The sequence below is a fragment of the Embiotoca jacksoni genome, unplaced genomic scaffold (genome assembly GCF_022577435.1).
Source record: "Embiotoca jacksoni isolate LCO1_2020_lvr unplaced genomic scaffold, fEmbJac1.0.p SCAF_21, whole genome shotgun sequence".
NCBI classification, from domain to species: Eukaryota; Metazoa; Chordata; class Actinopteri; family Embiotocidae; genus Embiotoca; species Embiotoca jacksoni.
This window is the reverse complement of record NW_027185352.1, coordinates 6952204-6966229: the sequence shown is the minus strand read 5'-3', so window position 1 is coordinate 6966229 and position 14026 is coordinate 6952204. Positions and strand designations below refer to the sequence as shown.

At 39.9% G+C, this 14026-nt stretch overlaps 1 protein-coding gene across 1 annotated transcript in view; it reads right to left on the bottom strand.

Annotated features, from left to right (window-relative positions):
• Window positions 1–14026, bottom strand: part of sox5 (SRY-box transcription factor 5) — a 155244-nt gene that overhangs the window by 95802 nt on the left and 45416 nt on the right. The window lies entirely within an intron of this gene.

Here is a 14026-nt window from a genome sequence, read left to right as displayed (position 1 = left end):
CACACATATCATAGGGACACAAATCTGAGTGATAATACCAGGACAAGCTGATGAAGAAAATTAATCATTATGGAGAACAATATGAGTCTTTTATTTGCTTACCTCTATAGACACACCTTGACTAAATGTGATGTTGATACGTCTAATTTTACAGGTTTAAATAGGCAGCTTCGCCATGTCGCATTTAATTAGAAAAAAAACCCTTAAGAATAAAAGACCTAAAATGATCTTTTATCAACTTTTTCTCTGTAAGATTCAGAGTACTTTTTGATTTTCTTCCAACTAGATAGTGTGATAATGTTTACACCACCACTACAAACCCAAAAACATTTAATTTACAATCATTTATTAGAGAAAATGCAGCTACTTGCCAGTTTGAGATGCCTGAATCAGAACTTATTTGTAATTATTCCTTAATTAATGACTTAACTGCTGCTTTTATTCTGGAAAACATGTCTCAATTTAATGAAAACAAAAACAAAAAGTTGTTCTGAGTTTGGCACGAGGGTCAAAGTTAGTTTTTCATGTACATGTTCTTCTAAACTTGGTCAAGCAGCGCACCGGCTCGGCATAAACACACATCCGCCCGCACGGACTCTAAGGTTTCAAATTATCTCTCGTAATGCCTCCGACTCATCCGTGCTTAATTGGTTATGTTGTGTTGTTCCAGCCTCTTTCACTGTCCCTTTGGTTCCACCGCGTTAGTATAGTGAGGCCGTTTTGTGCTCAACTTTGAGACACATCATGCTTTTCACATGATTGGCTATGCTAACAGAATAAAGTAACAGAACAGCGGACGTGAAACAAACCTTGAAACAAGATTAATAGAAGGTATCCTGAGGTTGGAGCATTTACATTCTAGCAGGGACGGCTGAATCACCGACAAGACTCTCCACAAAGGATAAGAAAAGAGCTCATTTCTTTTTTTAAGGGTTACTTTTTCTTTCTTTTTTCCGGGTGCAGTAGAGACAAACGGGAAATGTAGGGAAAGAGAGAAAGGGAGTGACGTGCAGTAAAGGTTTGTGATACATGTGGCTCTCCAGATAATGATTTGTCCCCCTTTTTAATATTTGTTTTTGTTTTGTTCATTTTTGTGTCTTTTATCCTTTTAATGACAGTGAAAGTGTAACTTACAGACTTGAAATGTGGAGATGTGTGGAAACGGAGGGAGTTGGCCACGCAACAAAGTTCCATCCCTGACTGAATGGTTGGGCTGCCAAACGCTCCTAAATGACATTTCTAATGCAATAAAAACAATATTAATAATGGACCTCTGAATGTTGTTACTATTAGCTGTCATTACGATTCAACCTTGCCGCGTATGTAAAGGAAATCCCACTTAAACTGTGGCCACTTGCCAAATATGTAATCTAATGAACTGTAATTCATGTCCTGTGTGTCAGTCTTGAGATAAATCGTATTTTATTACTCCAACAAGAGGAAAAACTGCTTAGATGAGTCATCCATCCGAATTTGCCCCTTTACCCTTTTTCTTTAAACGTTGTTCTGCTCAGATTTGTAGCCATTAGTTTAGAAAAGAATGAGGGTTAATACAATATGTATTTGTCTTTTAATAATACAGAACAATGTCAAGGATGAGCACCGCAGGTATCTGAGAATAATGCCCATCTTCCAGCCAATCAGAATCCGTTTTTTCTTTCATGGCCTGAGAATGAAAAAAAAAACAAATTGAATAAAAGCTTTACCTCACTTGAATTTCCTTTCTTTTTTTGTCTTTTGTTTTGATGCAGTGAGATGCAGACATTTGATTCTGCCACACAGAACAGTTTTGTTACAAGAAGACAGCTGAACACTTTCAGCAGAACATATGCTGAAGCTCACATGCATGAATGAACGCTTATACACACACACACACACACACACACACACACACAGAGGCACTCACATAATACACACATATGCAACTTGACTGAAATCTTCACCAATCAACCACACCCGGCGTGTCCTCAGGTGTGTGTACTATATGCGTGCATGTGTGTGTGTGTGTGTGTGTGTGTGTCAGTAGTGCATGCTGCTTTCAGCCCTTAGTGCTGTCAGTCACTATTAAGGGTGTGTGGTCTACGTGTCACACATACGGCCAATCCAGCTATTGTTCTGGGAAGCGCAGAGAAAAGCAGAGCTGACAGACTGCCACTTCTGTGATACTTTAACACACACACACACACACACACACACACACACACACACACACACACACACACACACACACACACACACACAAACACAAACACAAACAGACAGACACTGACACACACACATAGAGGGAGAAGGAGAGAAAGCGAGCCCTGTCACTGTATCTACTGTAGACGAGCACACACCTACTGTACAGTCTCACACACACACACACACACACACACACACACACACACACACACACACACACACACACACACACACACACACACACACAGCGTTAACAGGGTGAAAGCACTTTAACACACATATTTGTGAAATCAGAGGCTTCTCAGATGCTGAGACTCGTGGTAGACCTCTGTAACAGGAGCTGACAAAACATTTCCATCACAGGGTCTATTTAGTACCATGACTGTATCACGTAATCTTTCTAAAGAGGAGGAGTGTATCCGGTTGTCATGGAAGTAGTTCAAAATCAGGGTTTCACTTTTCCCAGCACGGTAACAATGTTTTGTCAATGTAGATTCTTTAAAGTTAAGATTGTAAGTTAGAAATATCATTTTAACAAATACCACATCTCACAGAAAGATCAATTTAGTTATTTTACAAATTCCAAGGTCAAGAATGAACTAAGTCTGGATATCAAACTTTTTAGGAACCGACCAAATTGCATCGGTACTATCTTGTGCCTCAAATTGTCTTGTTATTCGGTGCCAAATTTCAATACCTAGGCTTCATCCACACGAACACATTTTTGTTTTAAAACACACAACATTTGCTACATTTACACAGGAGTAAATCTCATCGCTATCAGCGAGCCACAGACTTGAACCTGCCTTGCCTCTACTTAGGCAGCTCGTCTTCACAGATAAAATGCTTCGGTTTCAATTTAGGTAAGTCAATTTTATATTAGGATGCCTTATGTCACTCTTCATAAACTCATTTATATACTTTATATAAACTTAAGCATTCACCTGTCTTGAGTTGTGTGCACTGCAGTATTTAGAGTCTTCTGTGTGCACAACCAGCTAGCTGGCATCTACTGATAAGCATGTAAGGTGTTTAGGGAACATCGGTAAACTATATCGTCTACCGTCTGAATGAACGATGATTAGGGAACATCTATTGATTGTGGCCACAGAAAACAACTTGGGTTCCATTCATAGACTGTATATAAAAATGAATGTAGCCATTCAACCTAAAAAGTGAAGCCAATGTGAAGTGCCAAAAAGTGCAAAACCATTAAGGCCCACTTGGGGCTGCCTCCAAAAATCCTCTGGGTTTATAGACTATCATTCAACTTCTCTCATGAAATGAAAGTCATTAAAAAAAAATTACACAAGTCATTATGATGTCATTCACTAAATTCGCTACTTCTGATTAGCTTTCTGGTTAGCCATCAGAAAATAACATCATAATTAATTACACATTAGGCCTCAAAAAGCAATGTATTTGGGGGCTCCCCAGCTCATCCAAATCTGGTCACTTCTGTCTCCAAAAAAACAAAATGGCAACATGGTGAAATGAGAACTAAAGATTTGTGCTCTAATTAAGTGATATCATTTTCTTTTTCTCAAAATATATTTTATAAAATTGGTATTAAAAAAAATATTGTTCAGGGACTGGTATAAATTCAAGGCACAGTACAGGTATCGGAAATTTTTGAACGATACCCAGTCCTATGTATACATATATATGTTTTTAATTACAGTATATATATATTGTTTCATCTCAAAGCTTAAATGCTACCACTTTGTGCAGTGGTTGCGACAAAGCTAACACAATTATAGTGGAAAATTATTATTTATTTGAACCAGCCATAACTAAATTCAAAAGAAAATAGATACAAAATATGTTCAACTGATCTTTTTGATGTCTATAAAATGATGCAGAAGACATTTAGAATATTTTCTTTTGGAAAGTAGCAGCCATAAAAAAAACACAATAGTCTCTGTTAGTCTCTATTTCACTCAGTGTAAACATCATGATGCCGGACAGAATGTAATAAGTTGTTTTTCTAAAACCAAACCTACTTATGGGGAAACAAAAGGGGACAAGAGATATTAAGATGTTAAACAAAAATGGTCATCTCGTACCAGAAGCTCAACACAGATGTCAAATGAACTGTATAAACTTCCTCACATCATCAATCACTTCTTAGATGCTGTATAATATGTGAGCCGGTGCCAGTTGTTTCATTATGCCATTAAATTATTTTTATAGCATCTGATAACATTACAAACATAACCTTAGTGGACCTGTAGAAACAATTTAACAAATAGTGGGGATGTGCTGCATTATTTCTGTAAGAATTAAATGACAGAGAATGCTTTATAGTTTCAAAGTTTTAAAAAGCAACAGGTAGCTGAGACAATCATGGGAGACTAACTTGCACTGATATGAAATATATATACATGATATATCCCAATTTCAATTGTAGGAAAACATATCTCACTCCTTCTCTCACACACACACCCACACAAACACAACACAGAGAGACAGTCACACACAGCCATTAATTTGGACTGTTAAAGCAATGCCCACCTTTATGTTTCAATAATTTATATAACTACCTATATATATATATATATATATATATATATATATATATGTATACATGTATACGAATACACCAATACACAGACAAAGCACCCAACCATGCCTCTCTCGCTCCCACTCTCCATAACACAGCAATATGAACATGTCAACGTCAACAACAATCAGTGGCATTAGTTTTCTATTTACCTAATCTAATTCATGGTCAAATTCAGAGAATACACTGGCAGGACTAAATCTAATCACATTCCCGACTAAATTGAGCCCCGATTGAAAACGGCATCTCTCCTTGACCCCGTAAACAGCTGCAAAACCAATGATAACCTCATTTGTGCATTACAGAAACTTAATTTCTCTATTATGCGGCTGAGTCGGCAGCGATCGGTCAACATAACGGAGCAGCGCTGACCTGGGCGCGCCACTTGGCCCGCTCCCCCTCCCTGCTAAAGACAGCTCGGAGAATGGGGAGGAGGCTTGTGTTTGTCATATTTTGAATGGATGTTGATGGAATTACCTTTCGCACAATGGATATGTCTAATCGTGACTTTGAGAGTTTACTTGCCATGAACCTTGCCATAACTCATTCTGACTTGACAATGGATTCTATAGTAGATACAGAGGTGCATGAATATGCACAACAATCAGTGTACCTAAGTCTTATGCATGGGGAAGTTTTCTGTTGGAGTTTGTGTCAGTCAGCCTGAGGTCAAGTTTTTCAGGAAGTCGTGCTGCAGAGAAAGAGTGTTTAAAGGCAGGAGTTCTCCTGGAATAACGAGCCTCCCACGTGTAAGCCATCATTCGCAGTTAACATGCCGCTGAGGAATATTATTGAATGAGGACACTGAAATGTATTGTCTTGGGTGAGAGAATAGCGAGAAGAAAATGAAAAGGGAGAGTTTCACCTGGGCTGATCCAATTGATTCATGAGTTCATACATCCGAGTTGTGTTGTGATTTTGAGAAATACAGGAGGAGAAGGAATCACAAAACTGCTCACATGAGGACAGGATATATACACATACACATACACACACACCCACACACCCACACACCCACACACCCACACAACCAAACATAGCATCGCAGAGAGACAGGAAAAAAACAATACCCAGGAGGAACAGCAAGTATTCACAGAGCTGCAAGTACACATGCACCTTTTCATGTTCAGAAAAAACACACAAACAGGAAAAAACACAGAGGCAAGCATGTACACACACACACACACACACACACACACACACACACACACACACACACACACACACACACACACACACACACACACACACACACACAGAGTCCATTACAATGAAACCGTTGATGGGAGGCCCCTGTGTCGGGACCCTAACAGCTGTAGTGCATTAGGGGCCGACCATGAGCGAGGGCAGGGAGAGACCGGCAGTAAACAATCCCAAAGCCCAAAGACACACACATACAGTCACACACACATCACCCACACATTTTCACAAACATTCACACACCATGAAATGGAAATGGCGACACACACACACACACACACACACATCGGACACAATGTGGCAAATCAGTAGTTATGGACTTAAGAGGGTTTTCTGTGGAAGAGCGAGATCACGTCTTGAAAATGACATAGTTTGCATTTAAATCGGAGAGAAATGAGCGCGTTCCCATTTGTTGAATATTGCTGTGCTGTGTTGCTACAAATCAAAGTTTTGGGACAGAGCAGTCCAAAATGTAGGCAATGTTTTTCAGATTTTCAACCATTGGTATTCAGTGTAAAAAGGAAATGATTGACAATGTAGTTATGAACGAGTGACTGATGAGTGATTGATCAGTAAACCCAGTACCCCAAGAAATAGGCTCATTGGACAGTTCTGAAGTGTTTGGTCCCAAACCAGGAAGAAGTGCGCCTTCAGTATGTAGAATGAATGCTGTGAAGATTTCAGTGATGGACAGGAGTGAAGCAGAGTTTGTGTCTGGTCAAATATCATTCATTAAAGTAATTTTCATTAATACAACAATTCCCCTAATTTTATAATTTCACGGCCACGTATTTTTGGAAAAAAATAATTCACTTGGATTCCCCTTCTTGACTATGTCCGGGGCTTTTGACCATATCACTAGCCTGGCTCTGCTAGACTATTGCTTACAGCTTCAGGCTTTGCTGTGATTATAGTCTGGAACCTCTGTTCGCATTAAGGTTTGCTCAGCCCCCCTGAAGGGTGGACCAATCAGGGACCAGTTGGCCGACTAAGTGCGATGATGTTGAAGTTTGTTTCTAAATGTAATTCCAACTATGGTGCCAGTGGTAGAGTTTAAGCACATAACATATGTCACATGGTGGTCAATGCTGATTCGTTAAAGGCTGCTCTAAAGTCTACGTCGATTTGGATGCAACAGCTGGAAACAGGTCGGCAAACAGTAGTCTTTTGAGTTTATGTCCAATGTTTTTCGACCCATCCATCCACCCCAATCTTCGACTTTTGACCAGACACAAACACCGACTTTGTTGCTTTATATTCTAGCCAACCAATTTCCTCCTTTGCCGTTATAACGCCAATGGCTTCTTGAGCGCTTTGTCTCTTGAATGTAACCATACATCTCAGGGTAGTTGCTGAAACAACTCATTCTTTTGTTTTTCTTGGGAAGACGGCCTCAAAAAAGCAATCGACTAAACCTTTTGGCTCTCCTCACCTCTACATGACAGTCTGACCTGCAGTAGAACTGTTGAACGTTTAAATGGCTTCTCTTTCTGCATAGTTTGCATTTAGGCAGTAAATGAATCAAAGCCAAACAAAAGTTGCGCTGCCACACTCGCACTTGACTTTCACTACTCACTTAAATGCATTTCAAATGCAATAAGGTGGCTTATCTATGCTCATATAGCATTCCTTAAGCACTCCGTGATGTGAACAAGTCAAACGAGCTCAGAACGACTCTGTGGAGGAATATTTAAGTCTATCCAACGGCACTCAGGATGAGCCGCCAGTTGAGTAACAGTGGACTGAGTACAGGTGATCTCATTCACCAGACAGTTGTAACTTTGGCACCAACTGTAGCTGAGCTGAGCCAGCATTAATACATTAATGACACGAGGATACAACAATGAAAAGAAAGCCAGATGGAAAACTTGACTTGTGTCTGAAGAGACACTGCACTTAAATCAATAAGTCAAATGCGCAAAGCTTAAATGCATTCATTAAATGTAGGAAAAAGTAGATCCGAAAATAGTTGTGACATCTTACTGTTACTTTTGCTGTATCAGATACATTCCAGGTTACATCCTGGGTCTTTCAAACATATCAGATATGATCAACCATTCCGAATTGAGCATGAAGGCCCGTGGTATGTGTGAACGCTTCTTTTTCTTTCCTCCTGTCTCTCTCTCACAGCTCGTGTCAGTCTCAGGGTAGGCTCATATATCAATACCTCGGGCATCTTTTCTTCTCCCATCCTCTCCTCTTTCCAGGCAGCGGAGGGGAGAGGAGAGGCCAGCGTGGAAAGGCGCAAGCCCCTGTGAAGTGGCTTTATCGTGGGAAGACACGTGCAGCCAGAGGACGCCGTATGAAGGCTGAGTGGCAGGCGGCAGAAGCCATTAAGATAGAGCCGCTATCTCGTGCTGCCAGGGCCCTCTTAATACAGGCAGGGGCTCAGGCCTCTGTCATCCACACACACACACACACACACACACACACACACACACACACACACACACACACACACACACACACACACACACACACACACACACACACACACACACACACACACCTTCTGTCCTGCGGTACTTGAACCTACATGCAGTGACATGGATGTAGGCACGTGCGTGTTCGTTTACACTTACAAGCAACTCTTTCTCTTTATCTCTGTGTGTCTATTTTACCATCCCGAATCTGTCAATCCCTGCAAGGGGAGGAAAACTGAGCAGATAAATGGGCAGGGTAGACAGGTGGAGACCAGAAGACAGACAAACAAATTGCTGTCTCTGCCACTTTTACCACCAAAGTATAGTGGTGTCAGTCACGGGAGCAAAAAGTGCACACCAGGTACGAGTACAATTCCAGAGACACGAAGCTTTACTGAACACTCAACGGTTATTACAGTTTCAATTTCTTTGGTTTCTGTTACAAACACAATTTCTGACTGCACTAGTTAAATTTACACTGAAAGGTTTTGAATAAACTTTCAGTTACGTCAGGTTTTGTATTTACATAATTAATCCTTAAACTGCGTATAAAACCTTCTTTAATAAAATAAACGCTTGTTTATGTGTCAATGTCTGTTGGTGATAGCGATGTTTATACATTGTACTGATGTGTGCTGGAGGATGTAGCTCCAGCATAAAGTTTCTCTTTTTCTTCTGCTCAATCTAAATTTAGGGCTCCGAACCCCTGCTGACACGACAACTTTCTATTTGTTGCAGCCTTTTTCATCTTTATGGAGAAAACATTTCAGTGTCCGTAAATGTTCAAATACACTTCAAAGATAGATCAGTAAGGGATAACATAACCAGGGGTCAGTTCACTCTAATGGAAAAAAAACCCAGTGGTATCTGATAATGCAGACAGTTTTCACTTTGATGCACTGACATTTTGAGATATCCTCTTCTTAAAGTATGCTTCAACATTTGAACAGATTTGCTTATTTCCTTCAGTCTATGGGCAAATCCAGTCTCTAGCCTAAACCCTACATTTGAACAAATTACAAAAACTTAGGAAAGTCATTAACATGAGTAAATCCAATGGAGACGTTTAACTTAAAATACAAACAACTTTACAAACACGCACTATATAACCACACCTGAGCAGCCAGGGTCTGTCACTTCCAGTTAACACCCATAACACCATCCACGCTTGGTTTGTTTACATTTTGTGAGTAGCAGGACAACCATTTTTATTACGCCACCAATTTAGCTATGAATTGCAGGTAATACCTTTAGGCAGACTTACGGAAAGGGTGCTTAAAGGGCTCAAAATGTCCGCCAGAGAGCCCTCATGGACTTGATGATTTGAAAGTGGGACACGCCTCAAGATCTTTGTGTCTTTGAGGGTGGACATTGGGATTGGGCCAATCTGTCACCATGGTGTTGGAACGTAACCTCAAGAAAGTCAAACAATTAGCATGTAATACAGGTGATGTTGGGTGGATATTTTAGCTGTGTACTGAGCCAGGCTACCACAGATATGAGAGTAGTAGCAAGAAAGTTAAAAAGTGTACTTCCAGACATATCAAACCAGACCTTTAAATGCTGGGTGGTGCCCTTAGACAATGGAATAATTCTGCTCTTGATGTTGATATATATATATATATATATATATATATATATATATATATATATATATATATATATATATTTCTATGTTAGAAAAGATATGTACACCAAGTTCTGTTGAATATCAACAGTAGATGGACATTATATATACAAGAATGTTGTGAAGCCCACAAATTCACCTCCATTGTAGGGCACCGAAAGCAGAAATCTAAAAGAAAACCATAACAACTTGCTTTTGTAAAAGTAACAGAGAAAAGTATGTTTGTTTGGTTTCAGTGAACTCTAAAGTGAAAAAGTAGCATTTGCCCCTCTCTCACACCACTGTGGTGTCCTTGAGCAATGTCCTACATCCCGACCGCTTCAGTGTAGATGCTCAGTAGCAGGTTAGACTGCTGAACTGTTGGACTGGGCAGTTTACAGGTGTATGCAAATGTAAATATAATATAAAAGAGAGGTTTATCTACAATTACTGCCTCGCACTTGTACGTCTCCGTCAACCAACCAGTCAAGTGCAGTTTACATCCATGTCTTACCAGACTCATCATATACGTTGTGCAGACTTTAAGGGGATTTGGCCAACAAAGCTGATTGAACAAAAAGTTCTAGCCATGACGACAGATGGATGTTGCTGCAAAGGAGCTTCAAATTCTAAAACTTGGATGCTTCACACACAGCTGCAACCAGACAGCACAGAAGATCTATACAATCACCCTAGTGTCAAGGTGAACACCCAAAATTACTGTCACCAATTCTGTATCCAACCAAATGTGAAATATGAAAGTATTTTCGCAGAACATTATGATGTCCCAGTGAAATTGACCTTTGAGGTTTTGGATATAAAATGTCACTGAGACACTGCAACTTTGTGGTAGTTAATAAGTTATGGATTCTTCAGTTATTGACACATAGTTTTGAATGTTTTTTTTTGAATGTGTTTGTGTGACGAGCAAAATCAAATCAGTTAATTCTCAAATCCATGTGAACATTTGTGCCACATCTGAAAAAAAAATCCCTCAGAGTGTTCCTGGGATATCACGCTCATGAGAATGGGACAGATGAATGGGACGACCCATGACTTGTATACACTAATCATTTCATCCTTGGGACCGAGTGAATGTTTGTGCCAAAGTTGAGGAAATTCCCTTAAGGCGCTCAGGAGAAAGCTGGTTTATGAATATACGTAAAACATAATGCCATGATTGTTGCCGGCTCGGAGGCATGAAAACAAAAAAAACATACATTTTGAAATTCAAAGCAATGATTTGCATATTTTGACATTATGGTACCAAGTGCGCCTGTTAAGGAACACAGAGGGGGCATGGCTTTAAGTCAACATTGAAATGTGCAACCGAAAATTCGTAATGGCTCTTTTTTTTTACCTCATATCTCTCTAGGTCAGTTATATGTTTCCCTTTGGTTTGACTGACAATACAGTTCATCCCTTTGTTTACCCGAGACAGTCTTAACGGGAGTTTTCTTCTACTTCTGATCAAGGTTACTGGATGTAGAATGCACATGCAACGTACATGCTAGAGACCTTTCCCTGCCGTGCACCGCTCTAACCGCTGAGGCAAACATTGGACTGTAAACAAAGCTGTTTTCTTCACCGACAATGGCTGCGTGGAAAATTAATTAGCGATCTGTACTCTTTGTGCGAATCTTAACTCATTCCTAATTAACTCCTCTCCTTGAAAACATCAAGTCCGTTAATTATGGCTGAGGGAAAATAGACTGTTTCTGGTGTCACTTATTTATTAGTAATCTTCGGTGCTGTGAGAGTGAGCGGCTGGAGCAGACAATGCAAGAAGTGAATGAAAGGGAGTCTGTGTCACAGCAGGGTTAATGAAACACTAGCCTGGGAAGATAAATAAAAAGTGAATGATTTACAAAAAATAAAAAACAGACATCTTGGAAACACACACATGCAAACACAGAGAAGTACGCAAAAAGTGTTTATACACGAGCAAACAAACTCTCTCTCACACACATACACTGCGATTGTCTTGCTGCCTTACTGCCACATGGACAATGGTGCCTTTTCCGTGAACACTTTTTTCTCTTCAATTAAGAGCAAACTAAAAGGTTTGGTCAAAGAGCAATGGGTGAGTATCAAGGCTGTAGCTTTTAATGCTTGGATGGGGGTGAGAGAAAGAGATGAACACTGACTGTCCACAAAGCACCTTCATTATAACAGCATTATAATGGAAATCACAAATGTCACTAGCACGTATGCAGCAGAGTCCATTTTTTCCCATTCTTCTCTGTGCATGTCCTTTAAAGGTCAAAGGTCCTGCTACTTGGAGCCCAGTGATGCAGTTACATGGCCCTCATACTATGTTAAATTGACTGTACTTATGGTATGTGGCGCTTTTCAACCTGAGGCTTCACAATGCTTCAAATTCGCCCACGCACAGACATTCACACACCAAAGTGTTAGCCTGCTCGCTGAGAGCGACTTGGGGTTCAGTGCTTGCTCAGGAAAAGCAACAGTAGTGGACCAGCATGCAGAAACATGCAGACATTATTATCAAAAGTTTGAGGTGTTGACCCTGTTGATTCAATAGATATAAAGTGAAAGGGCCGTATAAAAATGGCAACAGGTTCTTCTCTGTTAGGTGATGCCTCCTCCTCTCATGCTCCTTTCTTTTGCGAGGTCCCCCAGGGATCTATTCTGGTATCTCTTTCATTTACTATACATATGCTACCTGTGGGGCAAATCTTGCAGACACAATATTGATTCTCATTGCAATAGGGAGCTTGTCACAGCAACTGTCTGTCCTGATAAAGCCTGATTTATCCTTTGTTATATGTCTTGCCTCACAGAAAATAAGCACTGTATGTCCAAAAATATCCCGCAGTTGAATGACTCCAAATCACCAATAATTATAATTACACCTTCTGCTCCCAGAACAAGCAGCATTAATGATCTTCCATTGAGTGTGGAGGCCGTATCAAATCTAGTCCAGTTACTTAGATGTAGTTTTTGACTCAGAGCTGTCATTTGATGGTCAGGTGACTAAAGTGTTTTGTCATCTTATTTATAGTCTCCCTGTGCAATGATGGATAAATACTGATGTTTAGAGAATCTTCACTTTTTTTCTCCAAATATAGAGGTTTATATAATCTGGCCGACCTGCTGGTTTATTTAGAAATGTCTGGCAACTTGTGTTACTTGTCCTATCAAGGTAACCATTAACTTTGTAGGGATAATTTTAATAGAATCTTCTAACGCTACAACAATGTTATTACAAAAGATAGAAATGATGAGAATAACAATAAGTAATATTATTGTAATAAACCTAAATTATCCTGAATTAATCTCAACTATTAATCAATTCTCAAAGCTGAAGACTTAACTCTGTTCCACAACTCTTGAGGCATCGAGCTCTATCTAACACCTTGCAACACAGTTGTAATGTTGTTGTCCAGTGCCCGATGTTATTTAAATAGTAAATGTATGTACTTGCCCCAATCTGAGCACCCATGGCTGTGTTGGTGTTAGAATTGGGTATGTGCTCAGGTGCAGTGTTGGTGTATTCCTATCTTGAGGCAGTAGAAAGGGATTGCGCAATAAACCAACAAGGTCTGGTTTTAGGTCAATGGTGCAGCATTTTACTGTTACTTGAAGGGCTATATAGGTGGTTCACAAGGCGCATACACTCTGCTTGCTGCACACAGGGACACGCACCAGTGCACAAACATGCAAAATATTGAAAATATTAGGATTGCAAAGGGAGAAATTGCTATTGTGTCCTGTCCACGAGCTCCGAGATCAGTTTCCTCTGCAGAGAAGTGTTCTTTCAGACTAAGTGTCAAATCTTCCATTATAATAGAAATCTGCCAAGGTGCACCTGGATTTTAAATGCAACGAAAGATGAAACTCTGATTTGTTTATTCCGTGTTACGCCCAAAACACACCTATGATTTATTAGGAGATTGAGTCCAACGTCTTTAAAGCATGTGCCTTACTTTGCATTCAGATTATCCACCGATAAATGAGAAAAAGTGGAATAGGACACAGCCAGGATAGACCGTGTGCTGAGATCCATAAAATATAACCAAACATGTT